Genomic DNA, 7,133 nt, shown 5'->3' with positions numbered 1-7,133 from the left:
TACGCTTGCTTATTAACATACGGGCTATAGCAATCTTATACTATAGGGTTGGAAACAAAGAATTGATGTATTAGGTCTCGCTATCGTAATTAGGTCGCCTCGATAGGCTATCGGTAGGGTTACTTACGCCTAGCCGGTATAACACATTAAAATCAAACCCGGCGAGGTAGACGGCCTATCTAGCCTATCGACCTATAACCCTAGTAACCTTAGTAATGCTACGGAGGTTGTTATAGTCCGTATAGACCTGAATTGTGTGCTAAGCACTATTAAGATAGTAGCGCCAATGCTTGAAGGCTTCTACGATTGCTAAGAGCTCTTGCTTGTAGGTCTTATATCGACGTTCTACATCGATTATCTTTCGTAAAAAGAAGGTAATCGGGTGCTAGTAATAGTTATTATCTGATTGCTGTAATATAATAGCCGATACAGCGAACTGTGAAGCGTTAGTCTCAATTCGGATCTGCTTGCTTAGTACGAAATAGTACAATAAGGGGACATTAGTGAAGCGTTGCTTTAGGCCGTTAAAAGCGGCTTATACTCTGTTAGTCCATTTAAACTCTCTAGTTAGGTTGGCCTTGGTTTTAGTGAGCTTAGTTATAGGCATTATATACCGTAAATAGCCCTTAATAAAGCGACGATAGAAATTAGCGAAGCCGAGGAACGACTAAAGTTCCTTAATGCTAGTAGGTATTAGCCACTTAGTAATAGTCTTAATCCGGTTAGGATTAGCCTTGACGCCCTTAGTCGATACGAGGAAGCTAAGGAAGGACACCTCTTTAGTAGCAAAGGTGCATTTAGAAGGCTTGCAATATAGGCTATAGGCCTGCAGGCGGTCGAGCACCTTACGCACTATAGCCTAGTGCTCTGCAATGTTAGGTAAATGGGTATAGACTAGGATATTATCTAGGTAAACTATACAGAGATAGTCTAATAGGCCCGAAAGGGCCCGATTGATATAGGACTAGAATGTTACAGGGGCATTAGCTAGCCTAAATGGCATAACTAAGTACTCGAAATAGCTATAGCGAGTGCGAAAGGCTGTCTTCTATTCATCGCCCTTACGAATACGAATGCGGTAATAGGCGTCCTTAATGTCTAATGTAGTATAGTAGTAGGCACCGGAAAGGCGATCGAGGGTCTTATTAATAAGAGGGAGTAGACAGCGATCTTTAATAGTAATAGCATTAAGCCTACGATAATCGATATAGAGGCGCAGGCTACTATCCTTCTTTAGTACGAATAGGATAGGTGCACCGGCAGGGCTATTACTATACCGAATACGGCTATTAGCTAGGTTTTCCTCTAGGTACTTACGCAATATAGCAAGCTCTCGCTTACTAAGGTTGTAGAGGGGGCTAAAAGGAACCTCCTTGCCCTCTATAATATCAATCTTATAATCCGTCTCCTTAAATATAGGCAATGTCGATACTAGGTAGTGTTTAAACACATTAATATAGGTCTCTCGGATGGGCTCTAGTATGCGAGCAAGCTAATTAGGATCATTAGGGGGCATAGGTTCATCGTTATTACTACCGAGCAAGTCGGCAGTCGGATTAGCTAAGGCGGAGGCTAGTATTAGGTTGCTAATAAATAGGACCCTAATATCGTTAGGGCACTCGCTAACATTAATGTGTTTAATGTCCTCTTTCCTAGCGATTCCAAATCGCTATTGTTAACTGCCTAGGTCTATTACTATAGCATAGTACTTAAGAACAGGGTTGCTAATAACAATATCGGATAGGAGGCTGTCTATATCTACCGCGTAGGCAGTGAAATTTAGTAGGCGTTCATTTCCGAGGTCGTCTTTTAGAACTATAGGAATATAGTAGGCTCTATAGGTTAAGTGCCGAGCGTTATTAAACTAAGCAAGGGTTAGTAGGTTAGTCCTCGGCAGTTGTCGGAGGTCTAATTGCTTAGCTAGGCGATAGCTAATAAGGGCGCTAACTGAATTTCCGGGGTCTAGTATAACCTTTGCCTTATAGTTAGTATCGGGCCTAGATATAAGACAAGTACGTATAATGGCTAGCACAATGTCGATGGTCTTACGCCGCACAAGGCTAATAGTTAGTGCGGCGCTTACTCTTTTTTCGACTAATTAAAAGAGCCGACTAGGGTAGCATTAGCGGCTAAAAGGTGTTTCCTGTACTTAGCGGAAGTACGGTCAATTCGGGCCTAGTCCTTAGGTTTGTCGCATTAGCCTAGTAGATAGCTAGTACTATTACAATTGAAGCACTTCAATCCGGTCGGGAGATTGTTGCCGTAGCTATTGTTACTGCTATTGTTAGTCGAGCGGTTAGTATTATAGGGATACGAGCCCCTTCTACGGCCCCTATTACGGCCTCCTCTATATAGCCGCCGGCTACGGCTTCTTCTACGGTCGTTGTTACTATTCCTATTATTAGCATTGTTGTCTTAGTAGGAACCTTAGTTTCCTCCGCGGCTACTACGGTTGCTACGGTTAGTACTAGCTAGTCGGATCCTTAATTCTAGTCGTTGTTAGAGCTAAATAGCCCGTTCGGCTATTTCCACTTCGACTATAAATTGAATGCGTATTAGATTGGCTTGTTCGAACATACGACGACGGTCTAATTCGAGGATAAGTTCCTATCTAAGTTTTAGGCGTATCTCGGAGATCTATATAGAATCAGTCTTAGGCGGAAGGTCGTCTTTAAGGGTTTTTAAATAGGCTTCAAATAAGCGAGCCGATTAATTAGTCTTCTATTTAGCTCGAAGATACAGGTCCTAAGCATATTGTTGCCTTAGTATAGGGTTTCTAAGGGTATTTAGTATAATGGTTTTATAGGTCTGCCACTAAACAGCAGTCTAGTTATTAAGGGAGTCGAAATAGTCATCCTATGTGCGCTTTGGGTCGCTATTGATGTACTGCATAGCGTAGACAACTAGTGAATAGTCATCTAGAAGGGCCCTTAGTACATTTCGTTAGTTGAGCTTACAATCGCGTATATAATCATTGTATTGCTTGCGACTGGAGCCGTTAAATACGGTACAGTCCTTGAGCTTAGCATCCTTCTTTTAGATAGGTAGTAAAGAAGGTCCTACTATTAGCTTAGCAGTAGTTGTTAGAGATTCCTAGAGACGGCGAATCTCAAGAAGATTATCCTTTAGCTATTGTTCTTAACGCAAGATAGTAAGCCTGTTTTAGGTAGCTTCTTAAAGTCTCGCTGCTAGCTAGGGACTAAAGGCTGGTTAGCTATATCGACGGTTAACAATGTTATTAAGAATGTCGTCGACAGGCAATTCTAGGTCGTTACCTAGAATTATAAGTTCTTCTTTAACGGGCTCTCCGGCAGGCTCTTTAGTAGGAGGCACTTTAGTAGGCACTTCAGCGGGAACTGTACTACTAGCGTTGTTATTGCTAGCGCTACTAGCGGCAGCACGGTTGTTGTTTCGTAACGAGCCGGCTATTGTAATAAGGGGTAGCACTAATAATGTATTATAGGCCCCTAAGATACGGATGTAGCGGAATTAGTAGATATCGGCTTAGTGCGATTGATTTAGTATAATAGGCCGTGTAGAAGGCCCTGCTTAATAATTGGTACGGTTGTTTAATGGAATAGTACGTGTAGGTCCCGTTCTTCGGGCGCAATATAGTTAAATCGATAGTTTTCGTAGCTATACCGCTAAAAGCTTGAAATAAGGACTATCTAGCTGCTGCCCTTAAAGGGTGGATCGAATACTGTATAAGAAGGGTATATTAGCAGGTAGATAGGGTGGTAGTGGGTACAGGTAGTATTCGATAAGGATCTAGGAGGAGAGGGAGGAAGGTAGGAGAGTTGGCCTAACGCCAAGCGCTAAGCCCTGCCTAAGGCACTAAGACCCTAGCTTCACTCGGCCTAATTACATGCTAATTACGTATAGCCTCTTTGGCCCTAACAAATAGCGCGCTTTTAACGTTGCTAAGGTATTAGACTTCGTTAAAAGGGGGCTATTAAAGGACGAGTTTAGCAAGATTAGCGGATAGTACCTAAAGGCTAGTATTGTAGCGTAGTTAAAGATTAGGCCTAACCTAAGGAAGGCTCGTACTAGTAACCGTAGAAATACGAGTATCTAGCTAGACGACCTTGCTATCGCGCTTAAGGGTGTTTGTAATAATATAGACGGTAAAGAGCTCTATTTCTAGGTAATATCGAAGATACTAAAAGGCAAGACAGAGCGTAGTGTTGTCTTTTAGAGCGAGTAGCAACGAGAGTTGTTAAATACCGAGGCAGGAGATGTAAGTATTGTTGTTATTAGTAGTAGTAGTAGTAGTAGTAGTAGTAGTAGTAGTAGTATAGAAGGCAGGCGTATAACTAAGCTTCTAAAGCTTGCGTTCTATAGTTCCTACTACTAACTTTAAAAATTCAAAACAATACTAACTTATATACTATATAGTTGTTCTTACTAGACGCGACTTATAAGACTACCGACCTTAGTTAGAACCTTTTTACTATCTATGTTCGCAATGCGTTAGGTTGTTAGCTGCTAGCAGGCTACCTATTGCTAGAATCGTAGAAAGCTAAGCTCGTAGAAGCCGGACTTCGAGCTATTAAGGTATAGTTACTACTATAGAAGCCTATTATAGCTATAGTCGACGACTCGGCCTTAGAATAGGCGGCTATTAACCTCTCGGAGAAGGATAACGATTAGGTACGAATTTACCTCTGCTAGCGGTACGTTAAAGAGACCTTCCTTCGCTCGTTTCTAGAGGCCTAATTTCTAGAGATTGTTAAGCGGTTTTACTACTTAATCTACTACGCACGTAGCGTAGGCGACGTTAGTACCGATATAGTATAGATTCAAGAGTAGTTACAAGAGCATAAGCCTATAGGATAGTAGGACAAGGTCTAATATATACGCTATAATTAGAATAGCCAAACTTTACGGAAATAGGCAACTTAGGTACGGCTCTATAGTCTATTATTGCTACAAATAAGGACTACCTCGCCCTTAGAGGGCTATTACTATGCTATTAAGTATAACCGCAACAAGCGCAACCTAGTGTTCTATACACTATATAGCACTATTATCGAGGTTCTTAAAGTCGACGATAGGCAGGCTTATAAGGCATAGCTAGCTAGTTATAGGCTCGGCAAACGCATACAATATTAGTACTATAAGGGCCTTCTAGGCTTCGAGACACTATAGCTACTAGCTGCTTAGGATTATATTCGAGAATAGGTAGATATTGCTATTAAAATAGAAGCTAAGGTAGCACCTATATATAAAGGCATACTACGCAGTTATAACTATATAACACCGGCTCGCTATAACTGCCTCGCCTAGTTTTAAACCCGCCTACCTTGTTACTACATTCTACGTAACTACCTGTTTAATAGACTCGAGATTAGCGAGCTATAATAGCGACGATATATCGAGCTATTTCTAGGCCTAAATGTTATATTTGCTTACGAATACTAGCGCGCTCTCGACACTTAATAACTCGTAGTCGAAGGTTATAAAGAAGACGCTATTGCCCTAGCACAAACACCTCTTTTAAGAGATCTTCGAGGCCACTTTAAGGAGGTAGTAGAAACACTAAATCTTAAGTACTAGCGGATTAAGGACGACCCTTCTATTAATAGTACTATAAAGGACGCATTCTACGCCTTCTACGTACGGAAGGTTAAGGACTTCTCGGAAAATTGCTACGTACTAAATATTAACTATTTTATCGCTAACCTATAAGAGGTCTATTTTATAGGTAAGACCGAGCGATAGTAGACAACTTAACTACCTTCTAAACTAGCGATACCTACTCGCGCTTAATTGCGACCGACAACGCCGGAAACACACTACCTCGTCTATTCTAATATAATACTACGACCGTTACTATTAAAACGGCGTATTTAGTCGTTACCTATTCGCTAACCTATAGTCTTATTACCTCCGCTAGGTAACCTTACTCCGAGGCTATTTCCGCGCCTTCTACCGCCCTCCTTTAATCTACCGCCCTCCTTTAATATACCGCGCCGCGAGACAATGCTTAATATATAGTCCTTATAACCGCTCGATTTAGACGACGTTAAAGAGGTAGATTTAATAGGAGATATACTATTAGTACGAGGTCCACCTGCGCCGCTAGGCACTTACTATTTAACTAGCTAACAGAATTAGGGTAAGCTATTATAGGTCTTTATATACGGTATTCGCGAGATTAACGGTATTACTATAGACGACTGTTACTTTACCGATTCCGGCCTCTCGTCCTTCGAGGAGCTTCTTATCTTCTATAACGTAGACTAGTATACTATAGATACGATAATAAGCTATATACGAGATAAGGATTACGAATAAGCGGCTAGGCGACTAAATAGTTAGATAATAGACGACTCGGAAGACGAAGCCGCTAATAACCTACCTAGCAACGAGCGAGTTAGACGAGAGATAAGAGGTATAAGAACATATAGTAACCGCTAGTTAACCGCTAGTAAGCCTAGTAAGTTAATAGCTCGTAGATAATATACTAAGTAATAACGAGGTCGAAGAGATAGTAATTAGTATAGCTAGGCTTTCCGATATAGTCGTAGAAGGCAGTAATTATATAGCATATCTATAGCAACAACTCTTAGTATCTATAATAGTCTCTTCTACTACAAAATTGCTGCTTCTATAATAGTTAAATAGCCGCTTTACCGATAGGCTCGAGAGAGGCGCCCTTCTTAACCTAATTCGTTACTACGCCGAGCGGTTCTAAACGCTACTAAACTAGAGGATTGCGGGTAGCTTATTGCCTAGTAATCACTAGTAAAACGCTGTGCTCATGACTCCATTTAGGTTTGACTAAAACTCCTAACATACACGACAAATCTCTTCGCGCCATCGTCAGATTCGTCACGAAGCTTTTGGCTGGAAACGTACCGCGCGGAACTCAAACGAGGGATATTCTAGGGCGAGTCCTTCACAATTTCCACATGTACTGTTTGAGCAAGCGCGCGGGCATCGTGCGAAAGATTTGTCCGTGTCCAGTCCAGAACCCCCGTTGCGAAGTCCGCAGTAAGTTACAGTAAGTAGACTCGCACCAAACAATGCCGAACCAAGAAATTCTACAGCAACCCAAGGGATCGAGTCACGCGGTGAGACGAGGGCATGATTCAGGATCTGACTGACACGCGATGCTTGAACATGAGTCT

The sequence above is a fragment of the Pseudocercospora fijiensis genome (genome assembly GCF_000340215.1).
Source record: "Pseudocercospora fijiensis CIRAD86 unplaced genomic scaffold MYCFIscaffold_3, whole genome shotgun sequence".
Classification (NCBI taxonomy): domain Eukaryota; kingdom Fungi; phylum Ascomycota; class Dothideomycetes; order Mycosphaerellales; family Mycosphaerellaceae; genus Pseudocercospora; species Pseudocercospora fijiensis.
The sequence above is the reverse complement of the archived record's forward strand: the minus strand, read 5'-3'. Positions refer to the sequence as shown.